Source organism: Octopus sinensis, linkage group LG16 (assembly GCF_006345805.1).
Source record: "Octopus sinensis linkage group LG16, ASM634580v1, whole genome shotgun sequence".
NCBI classification, from domain to species: Eukaryota; Metazoa; Mollusca; class Cephalopoda; order Octopoda; family Octopodidae; genus Octopus; species Octopus sinensis.
In genome coordinates this window covers 11,736,747-11,749,246 of record NC_043012.1, presented here as the reverse complement: position 1 = coordinate 11,749,246, position 12,500 = coordinate 11,736,747, and the positions used below count along the sequence as shown (strand labels likewise).

At 38.7% G+C, this 12,500-nt stretch overlaps 1 protein-coding gene across 1 annotated transcript in view; it reads right to left on the bottom strand.

Annotated features, from left to right (window-relative positions):
- LOC115220419 (carbohydrate sulfotransferase 15) overlaps positions 1-3,946 on the bottom strand; it is a 26,815-nt gene extending 22,869 nt beyond the window's left edge. Inside the window, exon 1 of the mRNA XM_029790541.2 lies at positions 3,694-3,946. The gene's annotated coding sequence lies outside the window, so the exon portion shown is untranslated. The remainder of the gene's footprint in view (positions 1-3,693) is intronic.
- Positions 3,947-12,500: the final 8,554 nt, after the last annotated feature.

Sequence of the window (12,500 nt, the reverse complement as noted above, 5' to 3'; positions counted from 1 at the left end):
ATCAATTAAAACATAAAGGGACAGAACACAGGACGAAAGTTACAAAGGGTTTTGTCCGTTTGAAAAAGGTCCGTGTACAAAAGCAGGATGACAACGAAAAATAAGTAACAATTAAAACTGCCAATAGGGGGAGAAATTATTGTAGACTGTGCTCAAGTGCACCACAAATGGCAATGAACCACACAAAAAAGCAAAAAAAAAATTGCTATTAAAACGAGTTTTATCTTTTATTTGTTTCAGTCATTTGACTGTGGCCATGCTGGGGTTCCGCCTTGACGGGTTTTAGTTGAACAAATCGACCTCAGAATTTATTCGTTTTTAAAGCATAGTACTTATTCTATCGGTCTTTCTTTGCCGAACCACTACGTTACGGGGACGTAAACACACCAACATCGGTTTTCAAGCGGTGGTGAAGGGGGAACAAACACAGACACATATATATATGATATTTGTAAACAAACCCGAAGGTTTGGTAAGTTACGAAAGTCATTTTTATACAATAATAACATATATATATATATATATTGGTACTATTTAAGAAGAGTGGTCCCTGTGCGCATACTCGCGCATCCGCGCTAACTAGTCGATCCTACGACTACCTAGCAAAGTAAATAAAACAAAAAACACAAAGTAAAAATAAATTTTAAACGAAGTAAATAAAAGAAAAACACAAAGTAAGGATCGACTAGTACCATATATATATATATATATATATATATATATATATATATATATATATAGTGAGAATTTACAAAAAAGACAGAGGAAGACGGGTGTGTAAACAACAAACAGATGTATTAGTTTAACGCTCGAGAAGTTATATATATATATATATATATAAATGTAAGAAATATTGAATTTCTAAATCTCTCGTAGAGACATGTACGGTGGTGGGGCGATAGAATGGTTGTATACTGTCAATCTAACAAGAACGAGACAGTAGGGGGTACACCACCGCTGTATAGCCCTAGGAAGCATCGAACGCCTCCTGATGGCTTTGACACATTTTTCCCTTGTAGTTAACAGGGCAAGAAGTGAACTGAGGGTCACCAAAGTTTATTTCTAGATCTTAATACTTTCAAATCTTTTAATATTGATACACTTTTCTTTTACTAAAAATTAGACATAACTCAATATATACACCCCTTTTATATATTAAATGTTGTAGGATCATTAAATAGAACAAATATTATAAGCTAATTGTACACAGTGCGTAGGAGTGGCGGCTGTGTGGTAAGTAGCTTGCTTACCAACCACATGGTTCCGTGTTCAGTCCCACTGCGTGGCACCTTAGGCAAGTGTCTTCTACAATATATAGCCTCGGACCGACCAAAGCCTTGTGAGTGGATTTGGTAGACGGAAACTGAAAGAAGCCTGTCGTATATATGTATATGTATATATATGTACGTGTGTGTATATGTTTGTGTGTCTGTGTTTGTCCCCCTAACATCGCTTGACAACCGACGCTGGTGTGTTTACGTCCCGGTATCTTAGCGGTTCGGCAAAAGTGACCGATAGAATAAGTACTAGGCTTACAAAGAATAGGTCCTGGGGTCGATTTGCTCGACTAAGGGAGGTGCCCCAGCATGGCCGCAGTCAAATGACTGAAACAAGTAAAAGGATAAAAGATAAGGGAGAAAAGAACCAAAAATGTGTTGGGGTTAAAGCAGCAGAAGGTGGAGGGACAGGGGACGATGGACCACATGCCCTAGAACAGATGATGTGCTCAGCCACGCCCCGCAGTAATGGCCAGTGACGTTCGCTGCAGGAGCCACTCTACATCACGGTTCTCATTTCTCCTTATTTTGCGAAGGAAATCGATAGCACGGGGCCCTAGAAAAACCTGAAGTCTTGACGACACAGACTGATAGCAGCCGGCCAAGCCCCTGTATTTATTGATTTCTCTCGAGTGCCTTTGTAGGTGTTTATGTGTTTCTTAATCTGTCTCCGTCTGCATCTCCGTATATGTCATGTGTCAGCTCGCGAGCACCTCACCGTTTTCCTACGTATAGGTGTGTCGTATTACCATACGCGAAATGTTTCTGTTTTCTTTACCCGCGTTCTTATCATCTGTTGTCAGTAAAGGCGACAAGGTTCCGTAACGTGTTTAGAGAAGATCTAATAAAAAAATCCTAGCCTCAAAAATGTACGGAGATTCTCTCCTTTTTACTCTTTTACTTGTTTCAGTCATGTAACTGTGGCCATGCTGGAGCACCGCTTTTAGTTGAGCAAATCGACCCCAGGACTTATTCTTTGTAAGCCTACTACTTATTCTATCGGTGTCTTTTGCCGAGCCGCTAAGTTACGGGGACGTAAGCACACCAGCATCAGTTGTCAAGCGATGTTGGGAGGACAAACACAGACACAGAAACATACACACGCACAGACAACATATATATATACACGTATATAATATATATATATATATATATATATGTGTGTGTGTGTGTGTGGTGGTATACACATATACACGTATATATATATATATATATGCACACGTCGTATATATATATATATACATATATACGACGGGCTTCTTTCAGTTTTCGTCTACCAAATCCACTCACAAGGCTTTGGTCGGCCCGAGGCTATAGTAGAAGACACTTGCCGAAGGTGCCACGCAGTGGGACTGAACCCGGAACCATGTGGTTCGTAAGCAAGCTACTTACCACACACCCACTCTTACTTCCCTTTTTTTTTTCTGCTTTTCATGTAATAGAGCTCCGTCAAACTATTTTAATTCCGAAATGGAGTATGCACTCTAGAAACGTTGCACACATATACAAACTGAACGTACGTACGTGCGTGTGTGTGTGTCAATATTTGTATATATGTAGGTGTTTTTATATTGTTTCACTAAGTGTCCCGTATCTTAGTAACTCATAGTAATTCGCCACTCAAAGAAAAAAATAATAAAACGGGTACTAGACTGAAATATGTGCCGGGTCGTTAAAAATGTGGCATCTCAAGGCGACTACAGTATCAGTGATTGTAGGATCTCTAGGAATGATAAAAAAAAAGGTACTGAAACCTATTTGAAAATGATTCCAGGCTTACCATCCCTACAGGAAGTGCAAAAAATCGTATAAACTGGAACGGCTCATGTACTGAGAAGAGCATTATCGCTGTGAAAATAACATCCATCCATGAATTTATTTATTTATTAATTTTTGAATACATATTTTATCTGTGAATTTGTGCGTGTAATCTGGGAATGCATACAATGCCCTTCTCTGCCCTAGGTGTATGGAAAACACTCGGCGAGAAACGGAAGAAAATTTGAAGAAAGAAGGAAAAAACATAATAATAATGATAATAACTAATTCGTTTATTGGCCACAAGGGCTAACAAAAATCAAATAAAAACATGTAGGGACAAAATACAGGACGAAAATTACAAAAAGGGTTTTGTCCGTTTGAAAAATCCGTGTAAAAATGCAAGATAACAACGAAGTAAAAACTCCCAATAGGGGGAGGCGCTTCGAAAGGTTACTCGTGGAAAAACCCATAAAATCCACGGGAGCCCGGTCAAAAGGTAGGTAGAGAGCCCCTTTCTCCTTTTATATTACTTTTCTTTTTTTTTCACAAGTGTATCCTCAGAATTGGTCCGTTCATACTGGCCATTCTTCTGAAAAGCGGAAAGTGTAAAAGAAAAAAATATAAGAGAATTAAAAAAAAATATTGTTTCCCATACCTTGATGCAGGCCTTGCGCGGAAAGTTCAAATAAACAAGTGAAGATGATAAAAACGATGATGATGATGATGTTGATTGTGGTGGTGGTGATGATGATGATGATGATGATGAACTACTATTTGCTGTTATGTTACTAATAATATCAAAACCACTGAAGTAGAGCAGTAAACCAGTTGAAAAGGTTTCCTTGAAGTTGTGTTTGTCTGTGCGTCGTGTATTTTTCATGTGCATGCCTTCTCGCAAATAACACGACTCCTCCACCTCGTACATCGATACACACACACACGCACAACGCACACACACACACACACACACACGCACGCACACGCACACACGCACGCACACGCACACACACACAGACGCACACACACCACACACGTATATACATATGCATATATTTGTACATATATACATCTGTTCGTTTATAATATATGTGTGTGTATGTAGTATATATATATAAGTGTGCATACCTGGGTGTGTTTCTGTGTTGTAATATATATATATATATATATATATATATATATATAACACATGCATGCATTTACATATACATGTAATATATATATATATATATATATACACACACACATATGTGTGTGTGTAAGTGTATCTAGGTATAACGTATGTGCGTACGTTTGTGTGTTTTATTTGTTTGCGAAACAGCTTGCGACTGGACAGCAATACAGCTGCTCAGGTGAAAGTGTAGGGAGAAAGAGAAGAGGGGAGATAGAGATTTAGCGAGATTTCCTAAGCTAAGTCTCAACAGATTGGTTCTGAATATTCTGATACGCGCAGTATAGAGATTTATACTATAATATGCAGTTATATGTGTGTAAGTGTGTGTGTGTGCGTTGTGGCCTTAGAAGCGGCAATTATGATGCTAGCAGTCATAGTGAGGTGAAAGAAATTTGTTGTTGGAAACTGGTGACGGTTAGGGTGACCGTTGGTGTTGGCTGTAGTGGATATTGTAAAAAAGCAACAGAATCATTTTCATTCGTCAAAAGAATCCTTTATTACTGTTTGATAGACACAGTATTTACTTTTATGAGCTACTAAAAGTTTCATGCGATGAAAACAGCATTTATAACACATCTGGTGCCTTCACGCAATCCTCGGGCTATAAAATGCTGTCTGGCTCATTTTCATTGCATCAATACTTATCTGTCACCAAGATGGAGTACTTTATTTTTCATTTCATCTAGTTTCAGTTCACGAGCTGTGGCCATGCTGGGGCACCGCCATTCGGTGTTGCTACATGATTTTATTTCACGAATGCTTTTTAGCAATTGACATTTGGTGCATGAGAGAGTTTGATGCAGCTACCCTCATCTGCACCTCCTGTGTGATGTTGGTTCATCTGGGACACCTGATAGGAAAAGGTCCAGGTTTATTTTAAAGACATCTGCATCCACCCCATACATGTCTCTCAGGTCCTGTGGGAGGATATTTATTGATCTTACCTTCATGGACCAGTATTCTATATATCCACCCGAACTGATAGGCTCTCTCAATGCAGCGAAACTGAAATGTAAATCCCCGCACGTAAAAACATATCGTGCCACCCGAGGAGTCTTCTTTGCACTGTGCGCATCTGGTGTTAATGCACCGTTTCACGCCCAATAAGGAGCAGTGGATAATGAAGACGAAACAATTGTCTTGATAATAAATTGCTTTTTCGTACACTCCGTTTTCTCTATTAATCTTTAATATATACCATACGTGCACCTAGGAATTCCTGGAAGTTGATCCAACGGTGAATACAAACCATCGCTGATGACGCCTGATAGCCATAAGTGGTGAACGTGCTCCGCGAAGACACAACTTACTCTGAAACAAGGTTTGGATACTGCGCTTAATGCAGTATCCGTTAACTTAATCCTTTAACTATAAAATCGATTACTTGGAATAAAAGTTTCCAAGTTTGTGACCCAGTATGGGCGCAGTCCAATGTCTGAAGCAAGTAACATAAAAATATGGAAGGTGCAGTTATGTACGGAAGAAAAGCAGGACAAAAACGATGCATGCAAATGAGTTAGCTGGAGGTAAATCTAGATGAACGGATTATATATATTTATATATATTTTCGCGTACAAATGCACGTTCCCACGGCTTTATCGATCGTATTCTCACCTGGAATCGATGTTTGTAATTGTTTCAAGACTTATACACGCCCTGATACCGTCGGTATCTACATATCAAATTTGAGCGCAATCGGATGGAGGATGCCCGAGATCCTAGAAGACACACACACAGACAGACAGAACGGATTTTATTTAATAGACACACACATATATGTATACATACACACATATATATGTACATAGGTACTTACATACATACGTACATACATACAAACATAAATGCATGCATACATACATACATACATACATACATACATACATACATATTCAAGTAACGTTTCTATTTTTCTTATTTTACTTCTATTTCGTTCAGGTTTTGCAAGTATTGACCATGCAGTGACCCCTCTTTGTACACCCTTACCATCAAACTCTGCAGCCTCATTTTGAAGCTTAAGTGTAGCCTCCACACAATGAGATTCTCTTTCTTTATAATTATCTTTAATTTCTCTCTGTGTTTTTTTCTTTCTTTTCTTTTTATATTTCTTCATATACAGAAAACAGTTACTTTTAATGTTTCACAACCAACATATTTTTTGATTTTATTCTATATGTATTCATATAGAAATTTTAACTTAGTCTTTGCATTAAGAAAAGTTATTCAGGGTTCTCAAAAATAGTCAAGCAAACATACACAATTTTCCTCCAAGAATATAATAAAATAAGAACAGAATCTTTTAATATTATTTAATTGCTTTGCCAGAGTAGGGAGATAACGTCTGTTTATTCGGAATTTCTGTATTAGTGGAAGCTGATTAATTGACCCTTTAAAAGCATCCATGGGAAATACGGAAATGTTAAAACAGGTGACAAGTCTATTAAACAAGAATAGGAATACGGACTCCAAAAAGATTCTCCAGTTTCCAACAGCCGAATTTCGCTTTGTCGACCCAAATATACGGTGGAAGACATTTGGTCATGTAGTGGGAATAAAGTTGATCCCACTACACCCAGTAAATGGAATGTGAATTAAAACAAAAAGTTGTGCTATATGTAATAGGAATAATAGTTTTCTTAGAACCAGCCTCAAGAATTCTAATTGAGGGGAACAGTCAATTACATTTTTTTTTTTTTTACTTGTTTCAGTCATTTGACCGCCTTTAGTCGAATAAATTGACCCCAGGACTATTCTTTGTAAGCCTAGTACTTATTCTATCGGTCTCTTTTGCCGAATCGCCGAGTTACGGGGACGTAAACACACTAGCATCGGTTGTCAAGTGATGTTGGGGGGGGGGAGGGACAAACACAGACACACAAACATGCACACATATATACGACGGGCTTCTTTCTGTTTCCGTCTAACAAATCCACTCACAAGGCTTTGGTCGGCCCGAGGCTATAGTAGAAGACACTTGCCCAAGGTGCCGCGCAGTGGGACTGAACCCGGAACCATGTGGTTGGTAAGCAAGCTACATACCACACAGCCACTCTTGCGCCTGATTGGTATTTTATTTTATCTATCTCAGAAGGATGAATGGCAAAGTAGATCTCAGCAGAATTTTGTATCTGAATGTAAAGAGCCGGAATAGATATCCTTTCTACTATAGGCGCAAGGCCTGAAATTTGGAGGAGAGGGACAGCCGATTACATCGAACTCATTACTCAACTTGTGCTTAATTTATCGACACGAAAGGATGAAAAGCAAAGTCGACCTCGGCGGAATTTGAACTCAGAACGTAGAGACGGGCGAAATACCTATTTCTTTATTACCCACAAGGGGCTAAACACAGAGAGGACAAACAAGGACAGACAAACGGATTAAGTCGATTATATCGACCCCAGTGCGTTACTGGTACTTATTTAATCGACCCCGAAAGGATGAAAGGCAAAGTTGACCTCGGCGGAATTTGAACTCAGAACGTAGCAACAGACGAAATACGGCTACGCATTTCGCCCGGCGTGCTAACGTTTCTGCCAGCTCGCCGCCTCAGTGGTGTAACAGAAATAATAAAAAGCATCAAGAAAAAAGAAGAACAATAGACATCTACACGGACGGTGAATGAGAAGAATCGTCAGGGAGTGAAACACAGTACCTGCAGTAATTAGTTATAGACGTTTATGTTCTGAGTTCGAATCCTACCGAAGTCAACTTTACTGTTCAACCTTCTAACAAAGTACCAAACAAGTACAGGAAGTCGATATAATTTTCCAATAAAGTATAAACAAAAAGGAATGTTTATAAATAAAAGGGCAAGAATTTCTATGAACCACTGAAGTATAATGAAAATAAGAATAAGAATAATATAGAACTGCAGCAAAGGGAAGTGATGGAAAAATTCAATAGAAAGACTTCTGGACAAGCATTGGAAGTAAGCAACTCAATATAACAATGATGATGCTTGTGACTGCGACGATGATAATGATGCTGTTACGGTAGTGATGGTAACGACGATGACGATGAAAATGCTAACGATGACGATGCTAGTAGTGGTAATGTTGATGATGGTGATGATGATGATGATAATCATAACAGCGATAATACTGATGATGATGACTGCTACAACGTTTACACAACGTTTGTCTAGGAAGATAAAAAGTCGGACATTTAAACTTGACATCTGTTCCTTAATTTACTTTGGTTTCTTAAACAAACACTAGGTTAACACCGAGCAATGTTCTTTAGTTAATCAATACCAACAAATACTACAGAGGAAAGCAATACACAGGGAAGAAAAAGACAATTTTTATTATTTTAAAACTGTTTTATGATATTTTCTTCTCCCCTCTTAATTCATTGAATTATTTCACTGGTGACATGCGGAGACAAATATATTCAGAAAATGTGAAAATGGACTTCTCAACCCCAGGAAAAATATAACAGGTTAGTTTGTGGTTTTTTACACTGTGTATAATCTAAAAAACTTCCTTCCAATATAAGTAGGTAGCGAGGCGGAGAGCTGGCAGAGTCGTTAGCACGGTGGGAATTTGAAGGAAGGAGTAATCGATCGCACCATTCATTCCCCCACCACACACACCAATATTTTATCGGATAGACTCAAGTACAATTACTTGTTTATAGTACTACGACTACTGCTGCTGCTGCTGCTGTTGTTGCTGTAATTATTCATAGTACTAGCGGCACCCGTGAATATTTCACTGAATCAATAGTAGACCTATTGGGTTATCCCTGAAAACTTTAACAAGAAAAAAAAACTGAAAGTGTAGCCTCTGTTGCGTTTGTATTGAAAGATAGTCGCTCGTCTGCTATTCATTGAAAAGTGAAGGAAATTGAAATACGATGATTGCATAATGCACATTATATATATATATTATATATATATATTATATATTTTGTGTGTGTGTGTGTGTGTGTGGTGTTGTGGTGTATTTATATATATATATATATATATATATTATATTTATATATATATATATATATACATATATATATACACACATATATGTTATATATGTATATATATATGTGCAGGAGAGGCTTGTGGTAAGTAGCTTGCTTCCTAGCCACATGGTTCCGGGTTCAGTCCCACTGCGTGGCATCTTGGGCAAGTGTCTTCTACTATAGCCTCGGGCCGACCCAAGCCTTTTGAATGGATTTGGTAGACGTAAACTGAAAGAAGCCCGTCGTATTCGTGTGTGTGTGTGTGCGTGCGTGTGTGTGTGTGTTTTTGTCTGTGTTTGTCCCTCCAACATCACTTGACAACCGAAGCTAGTGTGTTTACGTCCCCGTAACTTAGCGGTTCAGCTAAAGATACCGATAGAATAAATACTAGGCTTACAACGAATACGTTCTGGGGTCGAATTGCTCGACTAAAGGCGGCGCTCCAGTATGGCCGTAGTCAAATGACTGAAACAAATAAAAGAACAATATATATATATTATATTATGCACAATTTTATAGATTTTGATACACAGCACTCATAAAATAAGTATTCACTTTTATTTTTACATTATTCCTATAAACAGAAAAAATTATGTTTTAAAATTTACCTAGTCGTAATTTCATATTGGGAAACAAAAATTGTACAGAAAAAAATTATTTTATAAGTAAAATATAGGGGCCACAATTTCGCGAGGGTAAAAATTTAATGTAACATGGCACATGAAAACCACATTGTTGGTAACTTATAAGCCAAGGCGATGGGTCAGAACCAATACACATTTCAATTTGCATACAACTTTCAATCCAGTACTTCTTTGCAGAATATTTTCTTCGTGAAAGTACCCCCTCTTCTTTTCCCTTGATTATCAGTGTTGATAACCTTAACCCTTACATTAGATAAATTGCGGGCCCTTAAGGATGCAACACAAAGCTGACCACGGCCGAATACAGGTTCAGGCAAGAACAGCCCCACTTTAACAAATGTCTGCATTTGTGATTTATTGATAGTCATTGATAGTGAACTGGAAACTAGTTTCTTTCTAGAGTGATTGGCAAGTTTGGGATGCGCCTGCGTTAAGTGATAGCTCTCTTTTACTCTTTTACTCTTTTACTTGTTTCAGTCATTTGACTGCAGCCATGCTGGAGCACCACCTTTAGTCGAGCAAATTGACTCCGGGACTTATTCTTTGTAAGCCCAGTACTTATTCTATCGGTCTCTTTTGCCAAACCGCTAAGTGACGGGGACGTAAACACACCAGCATCGGTTGTCAAGCAATGCTGGGGGGACAAACAAACACACACAAACACACACACATACACATATATACATATATATTACTTATAACCAACAGCTTCTTTCAGTTTCCGTCTACCAAATCCACTCACAAGGCATTGGTCGGCCCGGGGCTATAGCAGAAGACACTTGCCCAAGATGCCACGCAGTGGGACTGAACCAGGAACCATGTGGCTGGTTAGCAAGCTACTTACCACACAGCCACTCCTGCGCCTGTGACATAAAAAAATAACTTTTAAATATACACTCACCATCGCCACCTCCACCACTACCACCATCATCTCCCTTTCCCCTCTCTCTCTCTCTCTCTCTCTCTCTCATTGCCTTTCTTTAATCTCACCATCAGAACATCACCCTTCTCCTTAAGTTATATTCATAACTCTCCTCTATATCACTACTTTCAACTACCTTTTTTAACCACGTAATAAAGATTACGTTCTCCCTACCACAAGTCATGGACGCTTCTCTCTCCCTTTTTTCTCTCTCTTTTTCTTTCTCTCTCTTTCTGCCTCACTCTTCGTCTAATCCTCTTTTTCTCTCTCCCTCTTTTCTTTCTCCCTCATTTTTTCTAATCACATGAAAGCGTTACAAATGGGCTAAGTAACATAATGACAAGTAGAATTATTATAAGATTATCGGATCAAGGCCTGACATTTTGGGTGAGGAATCACTCGAGGACAGTACTTCCCTCTCTACCCTCAATTTCCTTTTCAAGTGGAACTTGAAGAAGTCAATGAGAGCTCTACCAAAGAGGAATGTATCTGTCCTCATGCCTTTCGGCCTTGTCCACCAGTCTCTTTGGCCACGGCCACCAGGCAAAGAGAAACTGCCTTTTCTGCCAGACTGAAGGAGGGCGGCGGAGCAGTCATCACTACAGACTCAGCCGATAGACGAATCCGTCCCACACGTGACAGCAGCTGTTCGGCACAACCCCACAAATCAGCAATGACCGGACACTGAACGAGGGCGTGCAGAACGGTTTCGTCACTCTGCGCACACCTTGGACAAGCCCGTCTGACAGCACATAAGTGGACGAACGCTGGTATGTCTCAAGCGTCCCTTGAAGGGTTACTTGACATCAAATATTCGACCTGTGTGTACAGAAGGAAAGAAAAAAGTCTACTAGAATATTTACAGAACAGCACTGAGAGAGACTACTAAAGACAGTGGATAAGGAACAGATGATCCAGTACAGAATAAGATAAAAGGACAAGAATGAAATTCAAAGAGAGTACGTTAGACTGATTAAAGAGAAACCTCTGCATGGTCAATTTTGGGAAGCCACTGGAAATGTACGTGGAATAAATCTTGGGCTTGGGTAAAAAAAAAAAGAGAATTTATAAAAAAAGAAACAAAGGGCCTAATAGTAGCAGCCCAGATCAAGCGATAAAAACAAACAACTTGAAAAAATGTATAGGGGAGGATGTGTCAGAAAAAACGTAGAATCTGTGGAACTTGGAACGAAAGAGTGACACATATTGTTGCAAAATGTCTCAAACTTGCACGGGAGAAATATAAGAAATGGAGGCATGATAAATTTGTAAAAGCTTTACACTGGAAGCTTTTCCAGGAATATATATTTGAAGTTGGAGACACATAGAATGAGCATCAGTCAAAAGAGTGCTGGAGTCGGAGAATTGTAAGATTTTGTGGGATTTTCCTATCCAAACGGACAGGAAGCTAGAAAATAATATATCAGACATGACAATAATAGACAAGGAAAAACAAAGTTGCTCCCTTATTGATCTATAATGCCGGTTTGATTCCAGGATCGTACAGAAAGAAGACGAAGAACAAAAGAAATACAGTCCCTTAAAATTTGAAATTACAGGAATTTGGAATATGAAGAATGTAAACCTTGTGTCTAATAATTATAATAATTAGTGCATTGGGAACTGTAAGCAAAGATATAGACAAATGGTTGAAGGAGATTCGAAGAGAATGTCCTGCAGTGCTTTTATAGAAAGTTTGCCACTTAAGGACAAAAAACATTATCTGGAGGGTTCTAAGCACCTGAAAGTCTATTGAAAGCTAG